Source organism: Cibotium barometz, chromosome 63 (assembly GCF_041138505.1).
Source record: "Cibotium barometz isolate CiBa-2024 chromosome 63, ASM4113850v1, whole genome shotgun sequence".
Lineage (NCBI taxonomy): Eukaryota > Viridiplantae > Streptophyta > Polypodiopsida > Cyatheales > Cibotiaceae > Cibotium > Cibotium barometz.
In genome coordinates, this window is record NC_141108.1 from 29,820,422 (window position 1) to 29,828,898 (window position 8,477).

Genomic DNA, 8,477 nt, shown 5'->3' on the forward strand with positions numbered 1-8,477 from the left:
TGGTGACACTCTCTCTAGAGGGCAAGTGTAGCGTATCCCCTCGTCAATCTCGTGGAAAAGCGTCTGCTGCCGCAGCTCATGAAAGTGACCCCCAAGTAGACATATGAGTTTGCTACCTCCACCCGGCTGCCCATGTAGGTGATCTCTGTATGTTCCCTCCCACTAGGGGAAGTATAGAAGACCATGATCTTGGTCTTCCCAAGGTTAACTGACAAGCCCCTCTGCAAACAGAAGTCCTGTAGGGCATCGATGTGCGTCTGTAGTCCCTCTTGTGAGTCTGCAATAAGCACTATCTCATCAGCATATAAGAAAATAAACACAAGTATGCCTGCTAGGGATGCCCCTCAACCTCCCGCTCTGTCAGTAAATTCTGAGATCTACTTGGGTCAACTGTTCAATCACTGAGAGCCTACTCAAACATGACTCAGACGATTCATGAAGCTGACTAGCTGCACACATGCATGAGCATGCACATGGTTTGTGCATATTGCGGACCATGTCTATTACATTTAAATGCCTCTCTCTCTCTCTCTCTCTCTCTCTCAGACATGATTTGGGGCATTATTGCTTTATATGAGTCAATGTTTGGGAGCGTGAGATGCCCTGGAGGACTCTCAGAGGAGATATCTACTACTATTTGGGTGAAATAGGGCTGCCCGCTGTCCCCCACCCTCTTCCGCCTTTACATTGATGAAGAGCCACTTAGATGCTACATGTTGGTTGCTAAGCTTAACTAGCGAAGTGACAAACTCCTCCAAAACCATATATATGTGTGCACAGGCTGAGCAAAAGAGTGTCTCTATTGCTGCAGTGTGCAGTCTATTCTCTTGTGCCTCCCCAGTCTCAACCTCAAGATGGTGGGATGTCTAACTTGCTCAGTACTACAGATTATTGTGAGTACAATAGTTTGTGCATGAGAGTTGTCATGTTTTGATCATATTGGAGATTGTCTTTGCTAAAATCACAGATGGAAGTGGTCGTATGACTAGTTTCTTGAGGAAAGTTGAGTAGCCATTTAGTGTCTCATCCTAATGCTAGCGGTTTGCTTTTAATGGTTTGAGGTTTGCCACAACTCTTGGCAATCCGGCACTAGACAAGGCATAATCACTATCTGGAAAAGCAAAATCAACTCCCAAGTGTTTTAGTAACGGTCTTGTGTATTTTTTCAATACCATTCCAATGCTACTCCATGTAACAAGACTCGTAGGGCTTAGTCACTTTATAAGTAGCAATATTTGCATAATATATGTGATTGCTATACTTCAAATTTAAGATGCTAGGAATGTATTGCCTCTGTTTTGAAACTATATCAATTGTAGATTGCAACCATTTATTGTGTTTATGATTTTATGGAATTTAATGTGTGACTACCTCAATTTTTGTTTGGCATGCTCACTTTTTAGGATCATTATCTTTGTTTTTCCCACATTGATATATAAAATCCCTTATACTTGCACAATTTACCTAAGTCATCTTAAGGTTTTGTAGATCCCTTTTGTGTTGTGCTAAGAACCACATCGTGTTGTAGATCATTGATAAAAGATGAGATTGTTTTTCTACATCGGTTGGTTTCTTCTTAAGAAAGGCCATGAGCATTGTTTCTAGCTCATCTTTTTTGCATAGCTCAAAGTAGAAGAGAGTGGGTGATAACCACTCTATAGATTAGCATGGTTTCACTCACCCGACCTATTGTTAGGTTATTAACCCATTTTTGCGGTTAATAAGAGTTGTTACTATAATTTTACATAGAATAGCAAAAACGGAGATACTGCAAGCATGTATAAACAAAGAATGTTGATACATAAACAAAGAACGAAGCAAAAGTGTCCAAATCTGCAACTTGGAGTCTGACAGAACACTTATGGAAATTTCCACTCGAAAAACATGTCGCAATGAGCTAGAGTGGATTTCCCATGAATGTACTTCACGCATGTAACATGAGATTAACCGTTGTACATGCAACAGGCCACTTATGAGCCTTGGATGCATGGTCGGTCATAGATTAAGTGTGTGAACACTTATGGCCTTGTATGTAAGGCACTTTCTCTCATAATTCAATATACTCTCTCATTGTGCAAATGAGTCTTGCTCTTGCGCTAATTCTCTCTTTAGTCTTCTCTAATACTCTAATGCATATAAGTGACGCTTGTCTGCGAGGTGTGAGGTTAGAGGAGAGACAAGGATCTGTAGTTCAATGTGATAGTGTGTCAGCGATCGCCATGAGGGACGATTGTGGAAATTACTATCCAAGGAGATGTGGAACTTGAGAATTATGAGCTTGGTCATTAGAAAAATCTCCACGATTATTGTAGCTTGCTAAGGTAATTTCTCATGATTTTGTTTCTAGGAGGTCGAAGTGGGTAATAACATTTTTGGCATTGCTATCAAGGAGCATTTCTTTGGCTTTTTTCGTTGTTGTTGATCCTCTAAATCTACACGTAACTCATTGTCCATATACTCTACTAGTGGGTTCTCATAAAAAAGAGTTGGTTTGATGGAGATTTATAGTGATTATAGTTATTTTTGCTCTCTTCTTTATTTTGGAAAGAGTGTTTTTAGCTTAATTTATTGTTTTGTTATATTTAAATTGATTTAAATGACTCATTAAGCATTCAGATAGGTTAATCTAGGCTTTGAATGTATCATTTGCATTATATCAAGCAATAGGAAGCATTCCAATGAGAGTTTGACTCTCTTTTGTATTTTCTACATAGACTTTAGATGCTAATTTTTGCACTTCCAATGAGTTTTTAGATGTATTTATGTGTATTAGAGTAGTGTTAACATCTACTTTAGTTAGCTTAAAAATCTTTAAAAACTTTTTTTTTTGGTAATTAGAAAAGTGATTAGAGAAGAGTAGAAAAAAAAGGGTTTTTAGTGGTGGTTGGGTTAGTATGAGCGTAGAGAAAGAGATTAGGAGTGTAAAGAATACATTATTGCACCATGAGCACACAAATCTCACAAAATTAAGGATTTTAGCTCTCTTGTGAATTCTTAATTCCAAATTGATTTGTAGGTTAGGTAATGTATATGTCTTAGTATTTCATTGCTCAATCCAAAGATGTGCTTAATTGTGTTAATTAATTAGTAATTGGTTAAAATTAAAGTTTTTAAATCGATCTAAAAAGAGAAAAATTAGTGAAAATATTAATCTTAGAATCACAACTCATTAGTGACTAATGAACATTCAATGTATGTGAGTTGGATAGATTTTACTTTTAGGTGGCATTTATGATGTTTAAGAGGGTGTCATAAAAGAGCTTGACTTTTTGTCTTCTCACTTGTCTTTTTAGGAAAAATCTTACATCTCTTAATTTGAAAGCCATCTCTTCGATACAAATGAGATCTTAATAACAACCATAAGAGCTCAGATTTAGAGAAAAAAAAAAGAGGAAAAGAAAGAAAAAAGAAAAAAGAGAAAAAATGAAAAGATTAAGTTATGAGCCATGCTTCATTCATATCTTTCACACTTTCTAATTTAAAATTCAAAACCATTTCTACACAGAAGAAAAATAAAGCATTGACTCTTATGAGTTATGCTTCACTCATATCTCTAGGTCACACATTGAAGAGAATTTCTTAAATTACAGGATTGTAATACTTAGATGTAATGTCAAGTATTGTTATAACTAATTAGTCTCATTTTAATGGGTAAGCGCATTAGCTAACTTTCTTTCATACAATTGACTATCTATTGTAGTAATTGCTCAGTCAGTAAAAATAGAAATACTCACCCATTGGTGGAAAAATGTAAGTTTCAATGCACCATAGTCTTGTCATTGATATCTTTCCAAGTACATCTCTCGATGGGGGAGCTATGGTGGGTGAAAACCTAGTGAACGGTAGGACCCATCGCCTAGACTTTCCTTTGCATGTGCAAATAAAATAGGTTGTTCTTGATGGCGCCCATCGAAACCTCGCTAGTAACAAACCGCGTCTATAATAATCGCTTCAGTATAAAATAGGTTGTGCTTGATGGTATCCAATAAAACCTCACTAGTAGCAAATTTGTTCTATAATAATCGCTTCATTATAGAATGCAACACCTCTCTTAATAATTCTCTCATGATTTTGACTTCAACATAAGCTTTCTTAAGAGTCTATTTGACTCACTTTAAAGAGCACAAAAGTTATTTATACATAAATAAATTAAAAAATACATAGGATGAAGAAAACGTGGACATGTCTACTTTAAGATTATCTAACAAAGTCGTCTAACAATTGGAAAAGTAATAACTAAGAAGTTACATTTACATTACTTCAATGTATCAAGTGAGGGATTGAGATTCACTCTCTCGTTCTGTTGAGTGTGCCAACATTCCTTCAAACCACCCATCTCTTCACCTACATTGTTAACACATCTTAAAACTTGCTAACTTAAAATAATCAATGTAAACTTGCTTGGGATTGCTTTAAAAAAATAATTATAATAAAAACTAAAAAAATATGTAATCATTCACAGAAATCTCCACTCCGTTTACTGACTTTATTATTTACTAACTAGCTTTCTTTATTCCCTCTGGTGGAACAATGACCATTAAAAAGTAATGCAACATCATAAGCAATAAAATAACTTCCTAGAACAAAGTCTTCTACACAATCACGACACAGTCGACATTAGGAAGGGCAGAATATTAACCTATTTTGGGTTTAATAAGAGTTGCCACTTTAATTATACATTGAATAGCAAAGAAGAAGACAGCATAATCATGTATTATTAATCTATGAAAGAAAGTGTTTCAAATTTACAACTTGGACGAGTACGTAGAAATGATCCAATGGAATACTTATAACGATTCTTGCTTCAAAAGCATGTGACAAGAAGCTAGAATGAATTCCCTATAAATATATTTCATGCATGTGATGCATACTAGTGATCTTGTGTGAGTAGTGTGAGGTGAGATGAGTGATGAGAACCTGTAGTCCAATGCGATGATGTGACAATGCTCACGGGAGACGATGATGGAAAGAGCTACTACTTAAGGAGGTTTAAGCTTGGAGACCTTGAGGGTTACGAGCTCGCATGGTTGTAGCTTGCCAAGGTATAACAAAGGTGCTTTGATATCTCACCCATTCGAACGGGAACATATAAAGTGGGTTGACGTTGTGCTTAATGTCAATCAGGGAATATCTAAAGACTTTGTGTATATACTTGCTTAAGAATACTAATAGAGATCATACCATTTCTCAGTTTGGTGGGCGTAGTATGAAAACTAGTCATTTGTATGTAAGTCATTTTTCATAATAGGCAATACAGGTCACTTGAAATAGAGTACATGTGAGATCTTCTCTTATCCTTCTTGCTTGCATGTATGGTATTGAATCTTTCTTTCTTGATGGATGCAAAAGTATTGCATGTTCAAGTCAAGATCTTACCTTAGTCTTGTCCAATTATGTGTTGTTGGGCTTGCCTTCGAGCTGCAAATGTATGTAGGTGCGCTAGCTCGTCTGCCGTGTCCTCCCTCCATTGGCACACTGAAATGCTCCTTGTCGATGGGTGCAATTCTGTCTACGTGAAGAGCTTATCTTAGTCTTGTCGAAGCATATGTTGTTGGGCCTTGCCTTGGAGTTGCAAATGCAACTTTCCTATGTGGATACCCTAGCTTGCCCCCTTGTGTCCGCACTTCATTGTTACACCGGAATGCTCCTTTACTGATGGGGTAAAGGGAGAGCTCTCTTTGCTTAGATGGGGTAAAGGGAGAGCTCTCTTTGCTTAGATGGAGGCATATATAGATTCGGGATAATTCTCTCTCACAAAGGGTGAGGGAAGAAGAGGAAGCTAATGCAAGCAAAAACCTATAAACAATCCTCTCTAGCATGCATCCAAGCAAAGCCAGATTCAATAGCATACATGTAAGCAAGAAGAGAGAAGGAAGAGAAGAGCTTGTAAGTATTCTATTGCAATGGAATGATTGTGTATTGCTTATTGTAAAAAATGACTTATATATAAACGACAAGTTTTCACACTAGGTCAGCTAAACTTCAAAATGATCTAGTCTCTATTACTAAGGTTAAGAAGTATGTACACGAAGTCCTTTCCTATTTGACATTAAGTATAAAGTAATGTCATTTCTTATGTTCCAGTGCACATGTGTGTCCATTCGAGGAGTGGGTAAACATGGAAAAACGCTTCACCATGGGTCGAGTGGGTGAAAACATGGTAAGCTACAGATTGCGTGCTTGCATCATCCAAGTCGATGGTGAAGTTGTTGTCGGGGTAGAAAGGTGTAGATAGTCCATGATACACATTGGCATGCGAGGTTAAGTGGTATGGTTTGGGGCCGTGGTTTGGGGCCGATCCACAGCCGGATGCATGGCATATTGGCAATAAGGTTTAGGTAGCGTTGGTGGTAGATAGATTGCCGAGGTGGCATGAAAGGTATAGGTGATGTAGAAGTTATTTATGCGCGACCTCTTTTTGTTGGAAATGGATGTGACCCTTTAAAATGAGGTAGTTGGTAGAAGTGCTCCGCACCCTATGATTTGCTGAATCAGCCTTTGAAAAGTTATTGAGGTTAAGGTTTAGAAGGTGTTCTTCATCTTCGCTAGACTTGGTTTTGGATCTTAATAATGGTTTGAGCTGGTGGTCATATACACACAGGTGAGGCGAGAGGATGGCTTGTAAGGGGTGTTGAGTGTTTAGAGTTACCCGCGGTGATGACTTGTAAGGCTTCGGGTGTTGATAGGTGTGGGGTGCCCTCATCCACCACCCAGGGAGTGGGGAATCTCGAGTGTTGTTCTTCTTTTTTGCCAAAACTGACTACATGATCAGTGGATTGAATCCAACCCCTCGCAAGGATTATGCTCTCTTTATTGCACTTATGAGGCTCACATAAAACTTGCAAGATGCATATTTAGTTCCAATATAAAATTCAGCTTCAAAATAATCCAGAATCATGGATTGGGAGTTGTTTGTCACGATAATGGTTATTAAGGATGGTGCTACGTGTGGGGGTGTGACCCATAAAAAAACTCCAAAAAGCATAAATTACTCATACTAAGAACCTCAACAAGCAATTCTAATGTTGGATGAAGTGCTTATGCATTTGCCATCAGGAAAGTAGAATCATTGCTCGGTCCTATTCTAACAAGACCTTTAATAGGACATAAAAGTGTATGTGGACATATTTATGTCCTCTTTACTGACCAACTGTATGGAATTATTTAGGACACATGGATAGTGAAAATCAAAGGTTTCCTTTTTTCATATCATCAGGTACACAGTGAAGAAACATTGGGATTTTTTGGGATCACATTGGTTACCTCTAGGCTTTTGAATTTCATAAGAATTCATAGGCCAAATTACAATCGTAATGTAAAGCTGTTTGGACTATATTTGGAACTAAGGCTTCATTTAGCCAATTTGTCATTACTTTCAAAAGTTTTTGGATATGCATTACTTCATAAACATATAGATGGTGTAATACAATCCATCTTAGGCCCAGAAGATAATTAGAACTCTAAAATTTAGGTCTTGATAAAAAATTCTAAGGTATTTACCTATCTAAAAAATTTAGATTTTGATGTTTTTTTATAGCTAATCAAATAATCATAGACTAGGACCAAATATTGCACACATATTCTATACAATGTTATGCTTTGTTGGTGCATTTTTTTACACCCAATCACATATACACCTATCCTTTTAGGGACCTTTTTTAAGACGAAAGTGTACAAATTTTGAACTATATTTATTACTATAGAATAAGAGACTACTTGAGGCATTTTTAAACATCTCATAAGGTTTTAAGTGAATTAAGGGCTGAAAGGGCTCATGTTACTCCACTAAACTAGAGAGAGACAAGCTACTAGTGAGAATGCAAGGAAGTGAGAACAAATTTGATCAACTCGCAAAGCCAACTTCAGGTGTACGAACTCGTATTGAGTACAGGATTTGGGCTAGGGTTCCTGATAATGCCACCTTTCTCCATTCATATCATGTGGCACCACCTTGAATGGAAGGTTGCACAACATGTATCAGAAGTTGGTACCAAAACTACGTGGAGAAGTTGCTCCAAAAGCTGGTATGTGAGCAACATTGCCAATGATAATATAGTGGCAAAACTCAGCTCATGAACTCATGAGCTCAACTATCCACTTAGTTGTCTATCCTCTAATCCACACACTCAAGAATAACCCCCTTTTCTGCTTACATCCATCCGGGTACTACTCATTTGCAAGAAACTGTAACAAAGTTGTAATAAAGTAAGAAATATTGAAGTTATATCCCTTGTAAAACTTTATGTAGTATATTATGTGAGAGGGAAAAAAAGAGATACATTTTATTGTGATCTTGTGGCATTCTCCAAAACTATCTCTTCCAATTTGATCACCCCTCATAATAGCATTGTATGGCATGCCAACAAGATGGGAGCACTCTGCATTCCTGGGAGTGTTACTAGTGTCAAAACGCTCCCTTGTGGCACGAAATGTGTGCCTTGGGAGATCCTCACTCGCTTGGAGAGAGTAATACTAAC